This window comes from Poecilia reticulata, chromosome 22 (genome assembly GCF_904066995.2).
Source record: "Poecilia reticulata chromosome 22, P_reticulata-male-v2, whole genome shotgun sequence".
In the NCBI taxonomy this organism is placed as follows: Eukaryota; Metazoa; Chordata; class Actinopteri; order Cyprinodontiformes; family Poeciliidae; genus Poecilia; species Poecilia reticulata.
Window position 1 is genome coordinate 16,362,349 of NC_088851.1, and position 25,324 is coordinate 16,387,672.

General features: G+C 40.2%; 1 protein-coding gene across 3 annotated transcripts in view; it reads left to right on the forward strand.

Annotated features, from left to right (window-relative positions):
• tiam2a (TIAM Rac1 associated GEF 2a) overlaps nt 1–25,324 on the forward strand; it is a 127,875-nt gene that overhangs the window by 44,607 nt on the left and 57,944 nt on the right. Inside the window, exon 1 of one of the 3 annotated variants that reach the window (XM_008399540.3) lies at nt 6,026–6,288. The exons of 1 other annotated variant lie outside the window; for it this stretch is intronic. The gene's annotated coding sequence lies outside the window, so the exon portion shown is untranslated. Of the gene's footprint in view, nt 1–6,025; nt 6,289–25,324 lie in introns of those variants that run through there. One more of the 3 variants, XM_008399539.3, reaches the window with a different exon arrangement.

A 25,324-nucleotide genomic window follows, 5' to 3' on the forward strand; every position in this document is an offset into this window, starting at 1 on the left:
TCTCCTTGTCTGGCTTGTCAGTTGATGAGGTTTGCTATAATGGCAGAGGGTTCAGCTGATTGTTTTTCTGTAGATTGGATGACTTCATGAAATGTGTACAGAACAGGATATGATGTTGATGTTTGTTTTTCTGATGTTCTCACACTCGCTTTGCAGAAAACCACAGTGTGAATACATTTAAAAGACAATCAGCACCTGCAACTTAATCATCATCTAATATGTCTTCCAGTGAGTTTTTTTTAAACTGTATGTTACTCTGTCTTCGTATGTTAAGCTAAGCAAAACAATGCTTTCTTTGGAATAAAAAAAATAAATACTTACAGCAGCTCTTGCAGGCGGAGAGAAAATCTGTAAAATGCAAACAGAGAAGACATAAAACACTGAAGCTTATAGGGATAAAGAACATGTTGTTTTTCACAGAGTTTTCCTTGTGTCGCTCTGTAGTGTAATAGGATTCGGCGAAAGATCTCATTTCACACAGCAGATGCTTACACGTATCCTCAAAGCTTGTCGAAGTGAGTCACAGTGGGCTTTACTGGAAAACGCGCCGTTTCGGATCTGGAAGTCTAACAAGTCTCACACTGAGGTCTCTCTCGCTCTCTCTCATTTTATGTACATTTTACAGACTCTGAGTTAAGTGAGCTCTAAAATAATGTGGTCCAGAAGTGAGAATATCTGTGACCGAAGGGAATCATGATTTTATTGGTTAATTCAGTGTTTTCATTTTTTTTTTATTCTATGCATTAGAAATTTTCTATTTAAAGTGTGATTTTTAATGTGAAAAAAAGTTTTTGCAACATTGTTCACATTAATGCTCCCACACATCATATTCACTTCCTCTTTTTGTATGAGCAGCTAAAAATCCAGGAGAGTGTCATAGCAAATCAGACTTACGTAAAGTTTGCAGATATCTTCCAGGGTTTTACAAAAGAAATGTGTTATGGATGGCACTCACATGAAATTCCAGTTTTTTCTGTACTTTTCTTTCTGACCTAATCACATTGTTGCCATCATTTGAATGCTTTGGCTACATCTTAATGTTAAATGTGTACAAAACCTTTTTTTTCCCCTTTAACACAGTCCAGCTTCTTTTTTTAGTGCAATAATAAAGTAGATTTTACACATCCGACAATAAATTTCCGTAGATTTTTTCTCAGCATCCCCATTATGGTGTATGGATAACAGTATAGTCCCTGACTGATGGGTCAGAAAGCTACTAGCGCAATGAGTGAAGTTGGTGGAAGCAAAAACACAACTAAAGAAAGACAAAAGTAAGTCCATTCCAAAGAGACCTGCTCCACATTACACGGTCTGCAGCCTGACGCAAATTCATTTATCCTATTTTACGGAACGTGAAGCTAAACTCGTGCAGCTAAAACCCGTTTCTCGAAAGTCCTGCGTTGTTTATCAAGCAGCCGTGTAAATCCTTTATTCCACATGCAGCAGCATAAAGAACATCATGCCTTCACCACTGACACAAGGCAATCAATAAAACCTCAGCCGTCTCCTCTTCCTGCTGGCCTCCGTTTCTTCTCAGTAATGACAAATGTGGCTGACAGACAGGTAGACAGATGATGCAATGTGTGAGGGACAAATCCTTCACACAGGTGGTTTCCCACCCAGGTTTATACATTCTCTGATAAAAAAAATAACAAAAATAATAAAGCCACAGAGAGCTCTCCGCCAGTCTGCTCCACGAGCCATTACCTTCAACTCTGGGATTTATTTATTTATTTTTTTCCCAGAGAAGTTTCAGCTGAGTAAAACTAACAGCTTTGCAGCTCAAGAAGCATTTAACACACTTGACTTTAAAAAATAAAAATGTTTTCTTTCATTCAATTACATTGAAATCACAGTTAAATTAGGACGCTGAAGTGCTCTGCGTTCACTCGTAAGGCGCTAAATGACCCTGGCGTGAGAGGTTCACTTGTTGTCGTCATCGATTTCTCATTAGTTTGACCCGCAGGAGGTTGCGAACTATCACTTGGATCAGACCTGTCGTGTTCAATTAAAGGCCTCTCCAACATGGCCCAGTTTTTTTTCTTACCCTGTCTCTACACAGGCGTCTTCAAGCCCTTTCTGGGAAAACATCTCCCTCATCTGTTGTTTGTTTCAATTGTTTTTTTGTTTTTTTTATTATGTTTAAGCTGCTATTTTCAGAAGCCAGTGAATAGTTGCTTAAGGGTGTAGCTGGTTAATGTGACCAGAGCTAAATACCTCCTTTTGTCTGGCAAACACACACACCTTCAGATAACTTCTGCCTTTTGTTTCTGGCAAACGTAACCCGTTAGGAGCCTTTTTGTCCAGCTGAAACAAGTCGCCCAGAGTAAATGTGAGAGCTGTAACTACACGTGGATGCTGAGCAGGCCCACCCTCCTTCGGCTGGTCGTGATTGCAATACTTTGCGTGAGATTTGCAGGCTTTTCTCTCGGTTTCTGTCACTGCAACACGCACATACCGTGACAACCCTATTAGTGTAGCAGCGAGGGTAGAGCAGCGCAGTGATTGTCAGAATAGCTGCAATGGAAGTATTGGAAACACTTATTTGAAGACCCAGAAGTGAGGTTGAGGTGTTGATTAGTGTGTGTGCGCATGTGAGTGTGTGTGTGTGTGTGTATTACGGGAGGTCCTATCTGTCTGCCTGGCTGTGACCCATTTTTGTGTCTGTCAGCATAAAATAGAACATTTTGGCTGATTTCACCTTTTTTTTCTCCTCCCCGATGTCTTTTAAACCAATAAAATGACATTACCAGAGATTTATTCCGGTTGCTATAGTTCCTATGGGAGCTGTACAATTGTCTGCAACTGACCAGCAGACTGAGTTATTGTAAGCTATTTGCTGTAGGATGTCGCTTAGAGCCAATTATCCAATTATTTTACACAGGAATATTCAATGCCGAAAGCTACCAGGTTCATTCCAGTCAGCTTTGTGTGGACAATGACTCCTGAAAGTATTCATACGAGCTGAATTATTAGCTATTTTCCCATTTTGTGAAGTTCCAATCACAAACTTTGATTAATTCCATTGAGATTGTATGTGATAGAGCAATATAATTGGTGTGTAACTGTGGAAGTAAAAATAGGCATGAGCATGAGTTCAAGGTTTGAGAAGAGAACCTAAGTCTGCATGAGAAAATCATGCAAACTTGGTGCAGAACCAACCCAGGACAACCAGCTGCCACCGTGGTTCTGACTGTTGCATTCAGGCCAGAAAATGTCGATTTTGGTCTTATCGGACCACAGCATCTACTTTCACATTGTTGTGTCTCTGGCTCATTGCGACCAGGAATCCCTAAGGCTTTCTTCTTCTTTTAATAAAGGCCAGATTTGTGGAGTTCACAGTTACTAGTTTTCCTGTTGGGTCCAACTGTGCAGCCCCTTCAGAGTAACAATGGAACTTTTGGCTGCTTCTCTGGTTGATCTTCTCCTTACCTGTTGTCAGTTTGGGAGCTCTGACATGGTTTTATTAGCTTGTAGTTGTGCCATTCTCTTCCCATTTTGAACATCTCTATGTGAGATGTTTAAAGTCTTTGGCGTTGTTTTATTTAGTTTAAATCAGGATTGAACTCCTCTATGACTACATCCCTGTGTCCCTTGGTCTTCATAATGCTGGTTGTTAGCTAATGTTTTCTAACAAACCTCGGCGGCCTTCACAAACACCTTTATTTACAGCATGCTGCGATTAAGATAGATACTGGTGTACTATTTTACCAATTAGGTGACTTAAGACAGTGACTGGTCAGGATTTTATTTAAAGGTATCACAGTTTGTGTGTGAGCATATGGTTGGTAAATACAACTTTCACGTTTTTAAATGTGACAAATGTTGAAAATCATATCTTTTTCCTTCCACTTTTACATTTTGTGCTGCTTTGTGTCAGTTCATCACATGAAATTCTAATTAAATATAAAATGTGTAAAACTTTAAGGGTGCCAATACTTCAGAAGCATCGGTACCCTTATACTGGTTCTTTACCAACAGAACATCAAAGTCCGTTCAACAAGAATTTGCAATTTAGACATAATCACTTTTCAATTTGTAGTGATTCAAATTCTTTCAATATTTATTTACTTGAATGATTCTTTTACACGTCTGAAAATGTGAATAACAAGATATGTAGATCTGAAGGCAACTGTCGCGACCTCCTGGAGCTTAAATCCCAACGGCTATATCCAAACTGTAGGGGGATGAAAGACTGCTTGTTGTGTAGACAGATCCTGATAAAAGGAGCAGAGTGTTATGGGATCTGCTGTTACAATGGGAGGAGGAGAGATAAGCATCTTCATTTGGGCCCTCGTTGTATGGCAGCTGTAAAGAGGCTGATGTGGAGATAGCGTAAGTCCGGCCAAAGAGCTACGCTACAAAACCCAGCGAACCAGGGCAGCTGATTATCTGGGAGCGGAGGCATTTAGAGAAGTAACCATTAAAAACAAAAGGGAGAAACTAGTTTTAAAAATAACAATGGCCACTAGCGCAGACATGCTGTCCGACTGTCTGAGGAGCTCAAACCTGTTTCTTATCGGCCTGGCCGTCAGTTCATTGATCCCTATGACAGATGGACTTGTTAGTGCTATGCAAAGTATGCATCATCTTGTTGCTCTTGTTAAGTAAAATTGAAAAGTAAAGGGCTGAAAGCTGTTCCAGTAAGGAGCATAAATGTACTCTTCTGCAGGGAAGCAGCAATACTTTTAAAAAGGAAATGCCTGTAGAGTAAAGCTGGAGATAAACAAGTAAACAAAATTGCTGTAAACACAGCAGAGATGAAATTACACAGACGTATGCAGCTACAATGTATTCTAACTGAGTAGACAGTTAAATAAGGAAGATTACAAACAACTGCTGGCATATTTGGCTGTGTTCTGGCATCAGTTCATGAATCTAATCCAGCTCTAGTCCTGTAATGGTTGCCAGACTTTAAAAGATAGCATTGTGTGAAGACTGTTAAGAGGCTAGGTGGAAGCTGAGGACACGGCGACCTGAATATTGGTGTTATTTAGGGGGTGTCCAGAGATTTATCTATACTCCGCTGCAGAGTATTAATATCTCATCAGCAATGTTTGCATCAAATACAGACTTCCTGAGAACAAATTCAGAGATGCAGCCATCAGAATTTAGTGTCTGACTTCCAATCTCCAGTTTTTATGAACTTGCCATTGGCAATGTCGATACTAAATTCCCTTTATGAGTTATCATGCAAGAAGATATGACAAGTTGGTATTCAGGTAATTTTTCCCACCTTTCCTGCCTTGATAAAACAATTATTTATATTCACAGACTTGACTTTAGAATCAATATCAAGAACAGAACAACTTCTATTATCCCCAAAGGTCAAATAATCAAGGTTACTACTCCTTACCTTAATTCTAAGATATCCAAAATGCCACCAATGTTTCCTATAGCATATGTTCCATAGTAGAAATGTCATACTATTTCTAAGTATGAAATAGAACAACTTCGTTATACATCTCCAGACTTTCTGGTAGCTGGAAATACAGTTTCCTCCTAAAGAGCATCATAAATCTCTCTTTGCTTACTCTAAATTAATTGGAAATATCTTACTGATGATAGAGAGCCAATAATTTTACTTTCTCAGTAGTATCCATGCAGGATATTGTTGGTGCTGCAGTCATGTATGGTGCATTTATGAATGAGAAAAATGTTGAATTTTTGAGTTTCCAACTCATCAATTCCAATCATCATGCATCTCTGCATAAAACACACCAACTACCAATCTTTAGGGCCCTGTGGATGGACAACTGAAGGAGTGTCTTACAAATCAGATTTTACATACGCAAAATGTGAAACAGAAAAAAAAAACAACAAAAAAAACACAAAAGATGCTAAAGAACTTTTATGTAAAACTATAAGTAAAATCCCATGTTTTTATTTTATTTAAGCAGATATGTATATTGCAGAAGATATTTTCCCTTCCTTCCCTAAAAATATCTCCTTTAGAAACCCAGCAACCACTGATTGATCCTTTTTTTAATGCCTATACGCGGGCAGCTCCACCTGTGTTCAGTGTAGCATTCAAGCATACGGCCATCCCCCATCAGTGTCCGCGGGAAGGAAGGAGGAGTTTAACCCCACATTGTCTGGGAGGAGTCCGCAGTCTCTTACCGCTCCGTCCCGGGATCGTTTGCTCGGATAATGTCGTGGAAGAAGATTCTTTAATACAAGTAAAATCCTACCTTGTGGCTGGAGCTGTTTCGTCCATTTTTACTGTAACATGCTCGTGAGGGACGAGGAACACGTGAACGCAGCGGCAGGTAGAGGAAACATTAAACGGTGAGTTGGAGGCGAACTTATTTCTCAGTCATGCTGCTTGTAAAGGACTTTGCTCATTACTCTCTTCGTCTGAAAATGCACCATCCGCTTCAAAGTACCGGCGCGGCTGTTTTGTGGTTTGAATAAAAGTTTTGCATGTTTCGTTTAAACATGCGCCGAATTGATTTCTCCTCTGACTTTTCATTGGCTGCAGCGAACATTAATCCCACCGTGGCAGAAGAAATCCCGCAGAAACACGCGATTGTCTGCTGATTTCAATTGTGTTGCGTTGAAGTGCCTTATAACGAATAATGGCTCCATGTTGCACTTAACCACATGTGCTTTTCCCATTCAGACCTACATTAATGTGCATTATAAATATTCAAAAGTAAAATAAAAATGTGCGAATGAGAAGAATTTTTATTTATGGTTTTCTTCTCGTAATAAAACAATCAAAAATATAAAATCCAAAATGAAATCAAATTTGGGCCATTTTGTTATGCTTTGTCACCCTCCACATCCCATCATATGCTAGCAAGGTATTTGCTTCATCCCGTGACGTCACAGTTGGGGTTGGAGGGATTGCTTTGGGCTCACAGAATAAAGTATGTTTTGATTGAAAAAGAACACAACCTTGTCAAAGCTCATCAAACATACTTGATGTTTCTACTCTTTAAAGCTTAAGTTTCTTGGGCATTTTATAAATTTGCAGATTTGGTTAATTTGACTCAATTTGTAATCTGCTATGGTGTCCCCGCTGGGGTTTACTTCCCACTTACCACAACAGTCGACAGTTTAAAGGAATGTCTTACATGCTGTTCACAGTTTACTGTAAACGGCATAATGTGGTTATGTGACTTATGTGTCATACCGGAGCCACTTAGAGCTGTTTTTATTTGATAAGGGTTCCTATTTTATGACAGTAATGCAAAGATTTAATATAATACCAAGTTAAATTATGTATATGAGAGTTGAGAATTTTTATAACCCTAAGAAAATACCCAACTACAGTGAGAAATGAACTCGTACACCGCGGTTCAAGTACAAAACGGTCTGTTTACGGACATATGAAGTGGAAGTAGGAAGTGATGGAATTGTAATTGTAGGTATGAAATGGCGGAATGAATTGTTGGAAAGGTCCTCTGGAGTCTTTTGTTTGCATATTTTGCTTGTATGGTGAAGGAATGTAGAAGTGTACTGAAGAAACAGAGCCTCTTGCATTCATGGGAATTGATGGAGAAAAAAAATGGCCTTCATTGGTTTGTTTCTCATGGCGAGCAACTTGTTTTTAAACAACCACTTATTATTATTATTATTATTATTATTATTAGTTTTTTTAAAGTCATTTTGTTTTTCATTACTGGTCTCTGATGAGAATATTCAATTACCAAAAACATGCACAGACCATCACAGTGGGGATTTGGGATTTATGCATTGGGAGCAGAGCTCATTCCACTAAATTCTTGCTGTTTCGGGTTTTGATGTAATCTATTATCTGTTTTGTATTGTTGCTTTGCTGTGTGCTGGGGTGGAAGTGCTCTTCAGCCACATACAGCGGCAACAAAAGGGGCCATGGGACCCCTGGAGTGGAGGGCCAGCCTAGAGCAAACAGATCTATGAATCGGTGAGGGAGAGTCCAGCATGCCTTTTGGCTTCTTAGGCCCTCAGTCATGAAGACGGCACATGGGAAAGTGTCACACCATCCAGCTACCTTTTTAAATGGGTTTTAATAAGAAAAACACAGGCTAATAATTAACTTATAGAGGCTTGTTGTGTTGCTCATCTATCTGTGTTGTGGTTCCAGTTTAAACCACAAAGTCCTCCTGTCTTATGAATCACTTAAGAAAGTGGTGATTAACTTGATTGATGATGATTTAGTTCCACCAATGTCATCTATTAATTATGACAATGGGAGAAAATATGCTAAAATGCCTTCTAGTTTTTCTTCTGGGAGGAAGCATGCTGTGTGATTGGTTTAATGTTTCATCTCTCTTCAATGGACAGAAATCATTACTTACCCACGTAATTGCTGCTGCTCTTTTGTCTATGTGTGAGTGTCTGTATGCACTTGTGTGTGTGAGTCTCCTGCTTTTTGTGTGTTTTACTTGGAGATCAGTAATTGAGCTTCGGGTCACAACCACCAAGCACATATTTTTGGCTTTGTGTTCTGCATTTTCCTGTAGTAACCACAGGGAACATCAGTTATTTTTATTTTTTTTCCCCCTCCTTACTGGAACCAAACAGATACTGATACAAGTATGAATAGTAATTTCCTCATCGTGGAAAACACAAGCTTGTTTTGGTGTTTGGTTTTCAACTTGTGAGTTGTGTTTTGTAGCTGGCAGGTCTGTCAGTTGTCCTAATTGTTTGGTAGTGAGGGAAGAGTAAACCGAGTGCTGCTCTCTCCCTTTTTTTGTCGCTTTGGAGACGCAAACAGCTCATTGCTTGTGAAGATGACATATTTACCACTAAAACTTCCCTAATCAGAAAATCTGTTGTTGTTTTTTTTTTTTTTAAGTCTGTTGATGCTGTGTGTGGGTCTGCAGCTAAATAAAGTGCAGCAGTCTGAAAGTGTTCCCTGCTCTTGTCTTTGGTGCTTTGATGCTTCAGGAGAGCAGCAACGTTCTGACAGCTGGCTGTTTGTAGGTGCTTGTTAATTCTAAAGCTGCTGAGCAACACCAATGTTTCATGTCTTTCCTCAGCGTATTGTGTCCATATAAGGGCCTGTGCATGTGACCTGTAAGGCATGGATAGCATCTGCGCTTCTTGTCACGGGGAGATGAAGTTCTCTCACTGCCTCTTGGTGGGAAAGACCCTGCGCAGGACAGTCAAGATAGTACAAACAGAGGATCAAAACAAAAAACTTGTTTCTGTTTCTCAGAATCTTTGCCTCGGTGAATTCAAAGTTGAATTCACTTTGCATTATGCATTTCTATTTCGTGAAGCAGTATTTTAAACTTTTTTGGCTTTCAAAGCATGTGTAGTTTGTGGAAGGCCTGCAGCGTTCCTGAGTGGCTTCTATAAAAAGCCGTTGAAGTAAAATACGGTGTTGAGTGTCTCAAGAAACACCTTTGATTTGGTGGTGAACAGAGATGACAAGCGAGGCCAGGATTGACCCTGTCGATTCTTGCTGCCACACTTTACTTTCAAGGGTCCCAACAAACACTGTAGATGTCACAAATGAATAAAACTCAAACACTTGAATAAGTCGTGCTTTGGACTGGATTTAAAGTTTTTTGCTAATGGGTTGTTTTTTTTTTTTGCTTTGTGTCCTTTGCATCTCTTAATCCAAGCCTTGTCCAAATGGAAGCTGTGTTTCCCAAAACAATTTGATAATAGTTTTTAGTAATGATTTCATTGACCTTAAATGTTGTAGAAACTGTACCAGGCCTGTCTATGGCGCTGACACGCAGCCACGAAAGTCCAAGGGAATCACAAATTGTCACGGAGCTTGTGCATAAAACACACGTTCTGAAAAAGCACTAAATGGAATGGTCTGCTTGAGGTTCATGACATGGAGTTCAGCCTTTTGGAGATATTCCACAAGCTTTACGTGTTCTTCCTGTGAATGCCATAAGTTGCAAGTCTTTGGTTCAGCAATCTCAACAACAAAAATGTGAAAACATACAGGTCCATTTTCAAAGAGCAGAAAGGCAGCAAAGCTCTGTACAGTAAGTAGGTTTACTTTATAACTATTACTGAGAAATGTTGGCCTAGTCTACATCAAAATATCAGTAACCATCTGGTACAGATAACATTATTACAACTAAAAGCAACTAGATCATATTATACATGTGTGTTTACATTTTTGGTGTTACTACTTCAATATTCACAGCTAGTTCCACGGCAGGGTCCAAAAGTGGGTGACACCTCAACATACAGGAACTTTCTGTCAAGCTCAGCTGAACAGATCTTCTCCAGCTTAACCCATTCATTCTCCTCTACAGCCACAACCTACAGGCCTTTGAGGAGATTAATGTGTAGGTCTGAACTGAACTGAACCCATTCAGGGCCACCAGCTAAACAATAGACTGAAAGAGCCGAGAAGAAAATGAGGATTAAATGGAGACAGACTCTGTTTGCCAAATGAGGTATCAGATTAAGAGTTACCAAACTGGTAAATTAGGGAGTGTATGTAATTTAAATGGCACCAGATGATTTCATTCGTGAGTCAGAATTTCATTAACGTCAAAGAAACAACGGAAAGAGGAAACGCACGTTTTATTGATGGCAATATAAACCACAAAGGGAATTTGTTTACGTAACACGACTGCAGCTGAGCAGGGTTTCATGTAATTCACGCAGGCGAACAATATTTCAGTCTGATAAAGCAGTTTGTTGAACCCGACCGAGTGACGTACAGGGTGTGGATAAACCTTTCACAAAATATGTTAATGTCAGTGTTGGAGCAATGAGAATATGACAGAGACAAGAGAAATGAAGCTGTTGGGGGGGCGTAGTTTAAGTGCTGTATATGCGAGAGGTTTTTGGCGACGTGTAAACTGCATCAGAGGCTTTAAATATAAATTAAAAGATGGATGTAACTTTCGTAGATCACGTTTGCAGATCAGCTACAGCTTTGAAAGGCCATGTGTTACTGCAAATTTACTATCCTCGTTGGTATGGAAATGAGTGAATCTGCAATGCTTACTCATTAGCCCTAAGATGCCATACAGGTCAATACGTCCAACAAAAGAAATTGTGATTGATCTGCCCTGCCTCTCTCCGGTAGCCATAAGGTCCACCTCACTATCTGTGTCCTATTGGAAAAGCAAACGCAGCTGGTGCTACAGAGTAAAGTGCTCTACTTCTGGGATGTTCAGTTGGCGCCATGTGTCTTGTATTGTCACACATGATGGATGGAGGAAATTTTAGGTACACGTTTACTTAAACAAGTCCCCCCTGCTCCTCAGTAGGCGGACAAAGACTTTCAGTGAGATTGTAAGAAAGATAAAATGCCTACTTACTTTTATTATTTTTTTTAAATTGCATAGCTCGGTGTGTTTAATCACGGTACTGTCCCCCCCCCTCCCCCCCCCTAACTATGTGAGATTTATTGGCCTTTTTTACATTAAATAAGATATTTTTGCATCGCTAAAGCATAATTGCCTTGCAAATGGAATGCATCCAGCATGTCAGATACATCTTACTCTAGCATAATTACAAAAAGCAGCAAGAAAAGATTCTGATGCACATTAATGCATCATCGGACACTTTGTTTCATATATTCATTTGTCTCAGACTTGGCCTGTGCTGTTTTGTAACTTATGTAACTTACGTTTTCTCACTCAGAAGCTTGTAGGCTCTGTGGAGCTTTGCCAACCTTCTTCTGCACTGTTTCTTTGGCGAGCGTGACGTTTCGGAGGGTCTTTGGCCGATGATGTATATTTGTGTTTTGTCGAGAAACATTTTCAGGCTCATTAGCACTTATCCCCCGGTTCTGCCACCAACTTTGCTTTAAATGCTTGGTGGTTTGATCTCCGATCAAGATAAGCTCATTTCTCCACTTCTCAGTCTTTTGTCATGTTGCTTCAGTCGTTTGGAGTCCAGCCAGCGCAAACAAAAAGACGAGGGTCTTGATTGCTTGAGGTCACTAGCAAACCTTGCATCTGCACACTAAACACGTTAGATTAAAGCTTCCTTGAAATTCCTTTTCTCCCCAAAAGCTAAACAACTCTAGAAGACTTGTTTCCTCTGATGGTATCAACAGCTTCAGCTGGAGGATTTCATTGTAGCACTTGTTGAAATGAGGTCAACGAAAATAAACTGTCTGAACATTTTATCAGTATTTGCAACTTGGTATTGTATGAATTTGTGGCTAGCAGTTCAAGGCAAATTTTTGTGCATCAGCCTTAAAGCAGAACTGAAATCAAATCTCAGAATATTGATATTGCCTGGATATCATTTAGTCGAGCACATACCAGGGGCCCATTTCTCCAACATAGAACTTAAATAACTTGTTTTTAGTGTTTTTATCAATAAGTGCCAAAGTAAAGTGATTTGGGGGCACAATTATATATTTCAGTTTTGGAAGCTGATGTATGAAACTTCAGTATTTTCTGGCCAGTTCAAACAATGCACATTTCAAAAACACCTTTTTTAAAAAAAAATTTCAATATTCAGTATGGGGTGAAAAAAGTAGTGTAATTATAATTTTTTTTAATCATTTTTTGTTGGCTCAAAAACTCTTTCTAGCTCTCCTTTAAACTGTTACTGACTTGCTGTATGGGGCAGACATTATTGATGCATAAAGATTCTACCCCTTCAACAACTGTTGTCTAAAAAAAACAATGTAGTTTGCAAGATATTGTGATAAATCATTCATTATGTTTAGAGAAAAACATATTTTAGATGAAAAGAAGTTTGACTCGCACTAGGCAAGGAAACCTTATTTGTACATAAACATTTAAGCACAGGAGCAAACGCATTAAATCCCGCTTCCTCTGTATCTCTGATTCCTGGAGACATTGTGAACAGAGCTTTAATAAACTTAAGGGTCTGCATAGGAAAAATAAAAGTTGTTTGTCTTTAGCATATGTACGGTAAGGAATTTAGCAAAACTCGATATTTTGAGCTTTTGGATGGATGAGCATTTATGTTTTAAAAAGAAATCAACTCTGAGATTAGAGCCATGAGAAACTCCACATGTGATCTCTGTTCTAAGTTCTAAATTCACATCCGACATGGTAACCTTGTCAAAAATGATGAAATTCTCTGTTGAGAAATGTGTCATCGTAATGTAATAAGTGTATCCATAGGCAGAGCTGAAGTAAAGCAAATTGTTGAGTGCAGGTGTCAAAGCCCGCTGAGTTGTTGTTTGGGACTGTTGTCGATATTAATACCTCTATCTCCTCAGACGGTGTCGCAGCTTACGGTACCAGGCTCTCTCATAAGTGCTGCCTCTCAGCAGTCTAGCCTGTGGGGTCACAGCCATGTCAGTGGATTATTAAATCTATCCGCGTGCAGAAACTCAATACATAACCCTGTGTCCCTTAACCTGATGGTAGGTGTAGGGCAACCAGCTCACCAGGCTACTGTAAACACACGGGAGATGGGGGAAGGCTATTTATGGCATCATGTATTCCATTGTTATTGAAAAAGGTGTTACCTGTTCTCAAGCTAAAATGTGATGTTTAGAAAATTTCTATGTGACTCTTAGTTCAAAGGGGCAAAAAAAAAAAAAAAAAGTTCTTAACCTTAAGTTGACCTTGTTTTCTTAATGCTCTACACAGTAACCCTCTTTTCTTACTGTGTCCCATAAGACATGACAGCTGTGGCAGTACCTTGTATGATGCATCTCACATGATTCACTTCTCAACCTTCTGGTGGTTTGAAGCACTCAACTTGACCATTGTTGGCTTTCCTAAAGGGAGCCTCCTGGATATGGACAGTCTTTTTTTTTAGGTTTTTATTCTTTCTAGTTGAATGAGAAGATCTCTGCTTTGGCTGTATAATCTTCTTAATACATGCTGGTTTTGATGGCCATCTCACCTGCTTTGAGAAATTGTTCTAGCACATAATAGACAAAATAACAGCTCCTCATAAGCTGTATAGTCCTTGATATTCACCTTGGCTCTGACAGAATCTGATGTACCGCAGTGATGTCATTCAGTCTAAATTATTTCCCCCTTGGAGGGTGAAATCATTTATTCTCAGTCTCTTAAGGTTGGTGAACCGGGGAGCACGCCCTGACTGCTGACTAATCGGTGAGGGATGTTGTGTCAGTCAACCCACTGACTTGAAGCGGATACGCTTTGGCATCTGCGTTACAGCAATTAATCTTCACTGTCAATACAAACTGGAACTGGAAAGCTTAATTTCACTTATCTGTCCTCGGGTGCTTTGCGTTTGCTTTTTGACATGTTGTTTTTTTTATTGGAGATTGCCCGTTTCCTGAATCCGAGTGGATATAATTTTTAATTTTTTGAAAATAATTTTCTCTCATGTTTACAAATGAGCTGTCTTTTTTTCAATGGAAACATGTGGTTGATTTTTTTTTTTTTTTTAAAGAAACATATTTTTCTATGCCTGGGTTCAAACCAACTTGAAGGTCCTTAAGCTAGTAATAACAGTCGTGAACCACTGGGTTTTTCCTGACTCGTACAATGATTATTTGGAAGAGGAAGCCTTATTCTGTCACTTATTCTGTCATGTTGTGTTATTGGACTTGTATATCATTTTCTTTTCTCTATCTGATTAATATGTTCAGAATTTAAAACTTGAACACATTCCAGTCTTGCCTTACACACTGAGCTGGCTCCGACACACAATAGGCCGTTATTTTGTGGGAATCTTCCCTAAAACGATGTGTTTAATGCACTGGATTCTCTACATGTTCATGTTTGGTCCCAGACATGCCTGTTGCTTTTGCCAATTATGCTATCATAGTGTGCCAAAGGCAAGTATTTTAACAAGCTGGAAGACTACTCACTCTTTCCAAGCGTCATCCATATCATCCTGCTTAATGTCCTGGCCTCTTGACAAGCTGTGCAGTAAGCTTAGTTTAGCCATGGGAGTTCTAGGCCAATGTATTTATAAAAAGGCATATATCACGGTTTTTTACAGATCTTCCCTTTAAATTGTATTCAGGTTTGTAGCACATCATAGATTTATTCAGAAATGTAAGAAAGCCCATAAAAGCAACAAAAGGCAGCCAAGGAAGCAGCTGAAAGTTACAGAAGACCAATGACGTTTCATCTGGAATGAAAAAAAATTGGGGGATCACTGCATAGTTTTTCACCCAAGACAAAATCACAGTCACCACAAAGTCTCAAGCTTTATCTTAAACTCAAAACTCAAATAGCTGTATGAAGATGTATCCATAAATTATTGGAAGTCAGGACAAATGTTATGAGAAACTCGACAGTCTCCCGGTAATTTGTCATAGTGGGTACTGACCAATTGTGACGAGAACAATACTTCGGAACACTAAAAGTCAGGCAGCGTTCAGATAAACATATTTGTTCCAGTTTTGACTAGCAAAGTTAATCTGATTCCCACAAGTGTACACTCTCCAGGCAACCTTATCACAATACTCTGTTGAGGAGCAGTGACTATACAAGTCACTGCTTGTGAGACTTGTACAAGTGACTGTACAAGTCTCACTTTCCCCCAGTCTGCTTGCTTACTCAAGCTACTCATATCTGTTTAACGTTATGCTCATAAGCACCACTGATGGTTGCTCAGCAGGTCTGGCTGTTGACTGTCTGCTCGAACTAAATGCTCCCTCATGGAGGATATGGGTTTTTGTGGGTGAGGAGAAACTCATCCGCCCAACTTGTTTACTCCCACAAGCTAACCAACATTTCAGTCATTGATGATCTATGTTGCAAATATACTCCCGACATCCTTTTTTGTGTCGCCAATATGTGGGAACCCATTCACTCCACATATTTCCATTAAAAGCTGCTCTTTTTGAAGCAAAGCAATCTACTTGGTGATAAGTTCTTTAAAATTCAATAAAAAGGCTCAATAAAACAGCCTTTTTTGAGCATTTTTGGGTTTTTTTGTGCAGCCTTTTTGATTTAATCTGGCACAAAAAAAAACCCTGCAGGCTGACAAGTCAGATCAAATTGTGTGCCTTTGTGGACATTACTGTCTTTAAAATTGGGTTAGTCTTGTGAATGTAAATTCTCTTGGGATTCAGATTGTTTATGAATTTGCATCTACAGTTCATGCTTTTTTTTTTTTTCTTTTTCTTTTGTTGAGGAGCTTTTCTGAAACAGTTACTGTATAACAGTAGCAATGAGAGAAACAGTAAAGGGTTTGTGATTGGCTTTTACCTCAGGGGTTAAGTGTCCCCCTCCGTTCCCTCTAAGGCCATCTTTGCTCAGGAGGAGAGGCCTGTGAATAAATGCCACCCTTGTCCTCTCGTAATGGAACAGCTTGACCCTATGAGGCCTTTGCTGGTCCAAGCATCTGCCTGTCCCCTCTTCCCCCAACGTTGTCCTGTGGGACCCTGCCTTCCTGTCACATCTGCCTGTAAGCAGTAACTCAATTAGTCGAGGAATTTCTTTCTAATGAATAAAAATTCGAGACTGGCCTGTCATTTTTCAGAACCACAATAGAAAGCCTGTCAGCTCGAACGCGTCGCTGATTTACTCTGTAATCGTGTGAAAAGTTGTTTCCTGAGCGCCGTGCGTGACAACTGCATTATGAGCATGATCCTCATTTGACATTCTTGAGCCTCCCTGTGCGGATGGGATAATGATGAGTTTGGCAGTGACCTTAATTTAATCGTGCCGGTAAAAGCGGTGCACATGTGGCACATCTGCTCGTGCTCTGCCATGTTTCGCCGTGCCCTCAGACGAGATGGCATCTGGTGCCAGCAGTGGCTTGTTTCTGTTTCATCAGCCCTTTCATAAAAGCACATTCCTTAATCAAAAGGCTGTGCAGCGTCGCACAAAGGAGTTTGTTTTCCAGAGATTTGCCTGCGACTTCTCTGCGGCAATCAAATGCGCTCACGTGGGTCCTCGTCCTCGTGAATGCTGAAACTGGTTGCACAGGTCAGTCTTTGTTTTGTGTTTGCGTGTGTTTAACTTTATCTGAGGAACACAAAGTGAAGGCTTGACTGCTTTGTTTAGCACCTGTGGAGGATTATAGGTCAGTAACGTCTGCCAACTAAAGTCTTGTGATGATTCAGATCTGGGGCAAACTTAGTCTTATTCAGTTTACTCGATTCTCTGAACTTAAGGGGGCCACTGTGCTAAAAATGAAAGATTTGTTTTTATTAAATTATTATTATTATTATTTTTTTTTCTAAAATTTGAGTTTTTTTGTGCACTCTCAACTTCTTGCCAGTAGACCCCTTGCCCAGTTTTGGTAACAGAAAGTAGGTTGTACACAAACTATAAAATGGGGCTAAATTAATTATGAAGGTTGGTCTATATAAGCAGATAATCACTGGCTGTAGGTTTTGAACTAGCTGCTCCTGTTCGACTCCACTCCACAGAGTCAAACCAAACACAGCAGCTCCAAGCAAATTTATGCACACTGGCTGCTAAGTGGACAAACTACAGTAAAATTAAAATGACTGATCTTCTTTAATCTAGGGCCAATAAATATCCACACCTGTGGGTTAATCTGCGTGAGAGCTTGGCCGTGTTTGTGTGTTCCTGGATCCGTGACGTTTGTCTCACCCAGTATCGGTGCTTTCAGGAAGCTGAACGTGCAGCCGAGCTCATGTTTGTCTCCGGTATTTAGGTTTAGATGTTCTTGTTAGGAATGCACCAGTCAGAATATTTCTGTGCATTTTTGATTTGCACATTTTAAAAAGCCTGACCACCTTATGCTGATTATTGTTTATTCTATTTTCTCTGTGTTGAAGTATTTTTTTTCTTAACCTTTTCTGCTGTGAGCAGCCATCACGAGCGTAGGTGATGTGCAAAGACAAAATGTGCATGGAGTTAATTTAAGTTGTCTTTAGCATCTGTTGGTTATTAGTGCAGTTAGCATAGCTGGTAAAACAGCGGTTTCTATGTGGGATCCCTGAAGCAGTAATTTCCAAACTTTTTCCACATGGGCCAAATCACCAAAGCTTGACAGAAAGCTCAAGTTTGCTACCAAGCAGCTTACTAACAAGTACCAAGTTACTATAAAATTAAAATGTATCATAAAATGTGACCTATTAATAAACACACAGCTTATTTATATTTTTGAATTTGTCCACGTCCACCTACTGCCTGTGCTGGTTGTCCAAATCGGTGCCATTCTTGATTTTGAGCTGGTAATTCTGCACACAGTTATTCCAAGGGCCACATGTTGGACCCCTTTGCCTGCACTGCAGATTGCCCTGCTCATTTCTTAACTCTGTGATCATAGAGTGTCCTCACACAACTGAACAAATATACAGATAGAATGTACACAAGAATAACTCCATAAGATAGCCAGTATGAACACATCTATCCATACACACAGCAATATGCATAACACACTTAACGTGTGTGAAAAAGCGTAGGACGAAATAAGACGGTTTTTGTTCAAGTTCACAATATTCCGATGCTCAGAAGGTGTTGAATACAACAATTTAACTATAACTTAAACAGAGATTTTTAGGCTTTGCTATACAAGAAAACAAAAAACAAAAAACTGCACCATGAGTTTGTCTTTACCCATCAGGTTTGACAACTCAGATTTTGATTATAAAGTTGTGCAATACGTTGGATATGTGATTTCTGAAAACTATGCAATGTTAAAAAACATTTAACAATTGACTGTACAGAAATATTAATGGGAGTGGGCAAAATACGAATCACCTGAAAGTCTTGTTTTTACTGGGCTTTGATTTGAGTCCACAATCTATGAACAAAACTTTGAACATTTGATGGTTTTCAGGCTGCTTCATCCACCACAGAAGTACTACCTTGGGTCTTAACTTTCAACATTCACTTATTTCAGGCTTTTCTTTCTGAATGTCTGAGTTTGAAAAGGCAAAACAGATTATGGATTGCATGCTAAGCCAAGATTAGCACATAAAGAGAGGGTTGATTTAGCTAAAATGCCTCACACATGCACTCATGAATGTGCACTCATCAGGAAACATCAATCCAGATCACTTAACTGGGTCTGACTTGTTAAATATGGAGGAAGAAAAGCTAATAGTAGCTGCTTTTGTTCTTTGCTAACCTTGACCACAAACCAACCAGACGGGCCCAGGCTGGTCTAAGCACCACTAATGCACTTAAAGCACCATCATGGCGTCTTCCTGTCAGGTTGTCATGGTTATAAGCTTAAGCAGACGTGTGATGAATAAACTGCGGTGAGTGACATTAACCTGCTTGTTGGATATATTTTCATTTCCCGACTATTAATCATACCAAGGTCTACTGCTTGTGTTGTAAGTCGATCAGAGTGACCTGAGTGATGCATGCCATGTTGGGCCTGACTGTGATCTACAATTTGGCCTTTAATAGGCCATAAAAGTTGAACGGCTGCCAGTTTTACAGCTAGTTTAGCATGAACATATGGCTCAGCTTGGCTTAGGGAGAGGACGTTTGCTCACTGAGTCTGAATCACACGCTGGTAATTCATCAGCTCTGGCACTGCCAACACATTTGGGGGGAAGAGGGTCTTTCCTTGGACTGGGTAGAGTGGGCACCCTGTGAAGGGGAGGCTGCAGGAGCAAACTCCCATTTGGCGTCAGTGCTCCTCAAGAATGCAGAGAGGGATTAATGCATGCCTGCGGCAGTGATGGATGGAGCTTGGCGCCCACCGACCCCCACCACGCAGACATACACTCACAGAGCATATGGATGGAGACTGTTGGGCCCTACCCTGCTGCTGAATGTACCAGCTTTGCAGGTACATTTGTAGGTCTGCTGAGACGGAGCCAGAGTTTGGTTGTTTGCCCCGCTACCCCAGAAAGAGCTGTACTTAACCAGTATCGGGGCACACTGAGCTTCTACCATCCCAGGTCACCTTTGAGACACTTTTACTGCTTCACTTTGCAACTTTTATATCTTTAAATCGACTTCTTCCCCCTCAGTGCATTTCTCTTTCCGAACGCATCCGGTGATCAATGTTTCTGACAGATTTGTGCCCGTTTTCAAATCGACGTAGAAGCTCTGCCGCCGCTGTGTGACGTTCGGCAGCAGACTGTTTGATTTCTTTTTGTTTTGCGGTGGTCAATGTTCTCTGATGGATCACCTCAGGGAGTGATCGGCGTGTCTCACAAGAACGCCACAGTACGCCATGGCGAATGTTGCTACGATAATGAGTGAGTGAGATGTGGGCGGAGACCATTAATCACTCACACCACGTAGCGTGAGACCGATTATCCTGCAGAACACAAATGACAGCAGCAGTCAATTCCAGTAGGAACAATAGAGCATGTTAATGGGTTTAATGCAGATGTTGCATGCTCCAACGAGCACAATGTAAAGTCATGCTTTAACTCTGCAAAAAAAAAAGTTTGGTAAAGTTTCTGCCTTATTTATGACGACATAGATTACGACTGCCCTTCCTGAAGGGTATCTGCTGTACTTTCTCCTTTCTTGGCCTCAAAGACACTTCTTTTCCTCTGCCTCTTATCGTGTGTGAGATAATTGAGAATCTCTCCTCTCCCTTTGAACGAGCAAACTGCCATGCTTTGTCCCATCATCCTTGGGCATTCCTCCGCCCCCTAAACCTTCAGGTCTCTTATCTGACCCTGTGACTGGGCACATATTTGCACCGTCTGCCATTCATTTCATCACTTGTCCTCTTATCATCCAGGAATTTTCTGCATTACCCTGCCGGATGAAATCTGGGATTCTCATACATTTATAGAGTTGATTTTCAGGGATTTTGCGCTGCAGGAAAGATCTTTAGATGTGCAAAGTGCTGCGTCTTCTGAAGTGGATCAAGTCCTTTTGTTGTTCCTTGACCTACCAAATCCCTAAAATTAACTTCATCCGTCATTGAACTGTTTAACAAAGAAATTAATGAAGAGCACAATTGTAAATGCAGTCATCCAGCTCACTAGGTGTTTCACACTGCACCTTCCCTCTTTTGTGTCTTTTGCTTATTACTGAGTCAGACGAGTAAAAGAAAACAGAACTTTCCTACATTTTCTCACACTACAACTGCACACTTATAAACTAATAGTTTTTTAAAAAATAAAACATGCATTTGTATCTAGTTTGCCTCAAGACATAAAGGATACAGAAAACATTGCTGTGGTGCCCTGGTGAGTTGAAAATGAACATGTGAAGCGCTCTGGAGAAAAACTAATGCAGCACATCATCTTGGACTGCACTATAACAGCAGGGAAGTATGGTAGTGGCAGCATTGGGCTGTGTAGATACTTTCACTAGGACAGAGAAGCTGGTCAGAGCTGATGGAAAAATGGACAGAGTAAAATGCAAGAAAATCCTAGAAGAAACCCTGTTAGACACTGTGAAAGACTTAAATCTGGTTTGGCAGTTCACTTTCAGAGTGAACGGCCCTGAACAGAAAGCCATTAGTTTAAATTAAACCTTATTTACATGTTATGATGGCCTAGTGACAGCCCAGAGCTAAATCCAGCAGAGAATCACATGTACAGTTATAAAAAAATTGCTGTTCTTAGATGTTTTATCTAATATAAGTATTTTACAAAGAATAAGGAAGTATTTAAATTTCTAGATAAGTAATGACAAATGAAACATGGACATCCAGCTGTAATTGGATATCCATAGCAACACTCGTCAGACTTTTTAGATGTTTATTTGTAAAACATTTTGAAAAAAAAAGCACACGTTTTAACTAATTTGCCTCAACCTTCCGCTTGTGTATTGATCTATTAAATAAAATCCAACTAAAATGTATTTTATGTTTGTGGTTGCAGCATAACCCCTGTGTACAAAAACGAATCTAGTGGAATGAAAACTGTTGCAAAGGCACTTTGCGCTTGACGTGAAGCAGCAGATGGACAGCGACACCCCCTTGAGGACATCTCGAGTCATTGTCTCTTGCAAACAGCGCCTTCAGAAGAGGTTAATGCCTCGTGTCTCATTCTCAATTATTACACTGCAACCTGCACCCTGTTCATTTACAGTCTGCATGAAAGGAAGCATCTTTCTAAAAAAAAAAAAAAAAAAAGAGCTGAACTCTAGCCATCACAGGCTGACTTGTTTGAAGAGATGGTCAGATTTCACAATTTATGTCATACTGCTGTTGATGTAACATTGGAGATAATGACGTTTTAATCACGTTAGAAAAGCCAAGCAAAAATACTTGGAATCCTTCACATGACGCATCTCGCTAGTTAGATTGTCAAAGATCGGATTGGGATAGATTTTAGGGTGGAACCCAGTGTGAAACAAAAGCTTTGACCTTTCACCCTGATTCAAAGCATCCCGGCTTAAGTAAATTCCACCCGTCTGTCTCTCTCTTTCTCTCACCCCCACGTCTCCCATCCTGCTAATTTTAAATGTTTCTCCAGACGCGTTGATCTTTTTTCAAACCATTCTTCTTATTGCGACACTCTACTAATTGCCGCTAATATCAAGCAATTAAGATGCATTTATTTGTTTCCGAGGGATATTTTGTTCACAAATTGCTGCCCATCGGAGTCCCCAGCAAGCAACAGTAATCAATGGCGTCAAACTATAAACGGCCCCCCAGCTACAAATGTGGCTCCATCATGCTGTTTATGAGAAAGCCGTTGAAATATTAGTGAGCCGACTAAAGAGTCATATTTCTCTCCCCCCACGACTCTGCCCCAATGCTCTTCCTGCGCCCCATCTGTCAGACCGCTCCCATGAGCGAGCGCCGCTTCAATATGAGTTTTTCATCAGAGATAGATTATCGCCGGCGATCGGCCTGAGATTAAATGCAACGTGATGAATGTGTTTTGCATAAAAGAAATGATTTACTCAAAAGGTTAAGATGTCTGCAACACCACATTAAGGGGATGGATGCCTTACTGTAGTTATTAAAATCAGATGAGGCTCTGCACAGTCCCTAAACAGGCTGCATCTACATGCGTCTGCGAGCTCAGAGTCAGCTGGAATGAAAAATATGAATATTTGTTTGGTTTGGTCCAAAATGATGCATTGAATACATGGTTGATTAGAGTTTTGACCTTTGAAAATTACAATTTTGATTTCCTTAATAAGACCAGAATTTAAAATATTTCTTCCTGATCTTCCTCCCATGAGGGGTTCTTAATTATTAATCTGTGGAACAGAGGGGAGGATAGGATTTTACCAATTTGAAATGTAAAATAATATGGAGTTGACATTTTAGTTAGCGTGGCATGGCTAGGGCTAGTAGAAACACAAAACATTAGTTCTATCTCTGCAGAAAATGTAGATTACTAAAAGTCTGACAGCATTTTAAAATCTATTTTTCCCCATGACATGTTGAAAACTCCGTGATGAGAAACAGATCACCTATGATGTCTTGCTGCCAACCTTCCTGTTATTGGCTAACAAGTCTTGCTCTCTCGCTCTTTTGCAGCCATTCAGTTCCTTTTTTAAATAACTTCTTGCATACATTCCTCTGGCTTCATTTTAAACACATATTGTACATAGTTTTTATTTTGAATCTTCCCCGTGCAATATCAGGAATATGAAGAGTGTTGCTGTCAACAAGACTGGTTAGCTTCTGATCAGCAGAACAGCCGTAACTTGGTGTGGAGACCAATCTGGTTGGAAATTGCCAGTTTTCTCAGCACGTCGCTATCTAAAAGTTATAATTTAAAAACAAAAAACTGGGTGATGCTTTACATTACAACAATTACAAATTGTATTTGTATAGCACATTTCAGCAGCAAGGCATTTCAAAGTGCTTTACATAATAAAAAAAACAAACAAAAATAAAACCTACGTTTCTAAATGCAAAGCCTAGCGAAATTAAATGTAATATAAGCTTAGCTAAAGTTAACATTTAGAGGATTCCCTGCTGTGACGTTCTGTTACATTGTTGTGGATCTTCGCAGCATCTGTGTGCGATGGAGATTCAGTCTTCTTAGCATTGAATTATGTGACATCAGGCCATCAGAAGTCATCTGAACCTCATTATCAGGGTAGAGTTACCTTTTTTTTTCAAAGCATCATCCTGCTAAAGAATGAATCCTTTGTTAATACCCGCAAACAAAAATGCTGCTCCTGTTTTTTTAATCTTGTGAAATCATTTGATATGCTTTCGTTCATTTTTTCTTGTATTTCTTTGCTCATGAATAGTAGTTCAAAATATCTGTATGTTGAATCTTTGTCCTTCAGATTCCGGTGCTGCATTCATTTCAAAGTGTAAGACAAGAATAAAAATTACCTTAGAGGGTGTGTGTGTATGTGTGTGTACACGCCTGGAGCCTGAATATATTGGGATTTAATTCAGCTCAGGAGATCAGAGCTTATTGGGGTCTTAATTGGAAATAATTAGGGGTCAGACAATTTGGCCGGGTGGAATTGGATCTAGCACCTGCTCTTCATGAATATGCATCTTATCGGGCCTCTCTCTTCGTGTGAGTCTGAATGTTTTCGTGTCTCTCACTGGCTCGAGGCGTGGCGTTGACCAACCCGTTCTAAGATGCCTGCTCCGACAGGCGCACAAAAGCCTTTGAGAAGATCCCAGACTAGGCCACGAGGACTATTGTGCTGCTAACAATGTTGTTTAGTCCTGGTGAGTGCGGCTGATATTAGGTCTCTAGGTTGACGTCTCTGTCGACAGCAGGCCGGCTGAAGGCTGTTCCACAGCTGCTCCTGCAGCGTGGCATGGATAAGACTTTGAATTGCAATTCAAGACAATGGTTTTCGAGAGCAGAGCTCAGTTCGGTGCTTTAGTAATAGGCCAGGCAGCGGCTCTCATTTGTAAGGGCGATTCGAGTGACTCAGACACAAACCACTAGCACGTGAAAGCTTTCTAAACGGACTTTTCGAGCTCCGACTCTGTTTGGTGTTTTTGTGTGGCTTTCTGCACGGGTCCAGTTTGACCACAGCTATGTGAACCGAAGACAAATGGAGGCCTGCGTGTGCTTTTAGGCTGACGGCGGTCTTGGGACAGTCTCCACTGAGACAAGTCTTAGTCACAACACATTGGAGAACCTGATTCCAGGGAATGTTTTTCCACATCTCTTTATGTTCTGTGATTGGCCTTAGTTCGGGGAAGGATGTCAACATGTCATTGACTCCGTTTCCTTCTGTGCAGCTTTAGTGGAATGTTTATGTGATGAACCAACTCCAAGTAGCACAGAGCTGTGAAGTGGAAGGAAGATGAAGCATGGGATTCAAAATTTTATGCAAAACAAATCCACAAGTTGTGGAATGCATTTGTTTCCTGTTTATCACTAGCCCCTTACGGGACACATGCCCCTGAAAACAACATCCACATCCTGGAACAAAGTGGCGGGAGCATCATGCGATCTAAAGAGTTGTAAGAGTTGGGAACATAGATGTTGCCAAATACAGGTCAATCATGGAACATTGACTTCAAAAAATATGGTAGAAGGCATGGTGGTAGTCCCATTATGTCGTGGGGATGACTTTCTTGACGCAAACCAGAGACAAACACGTCTCTGTCTATGTTGGCTGATGGTTAGTTGCTGCTGCAACATGTTTTTGTCACTTTGGAGAAACTAATTCCTTGGAAAGTTTTG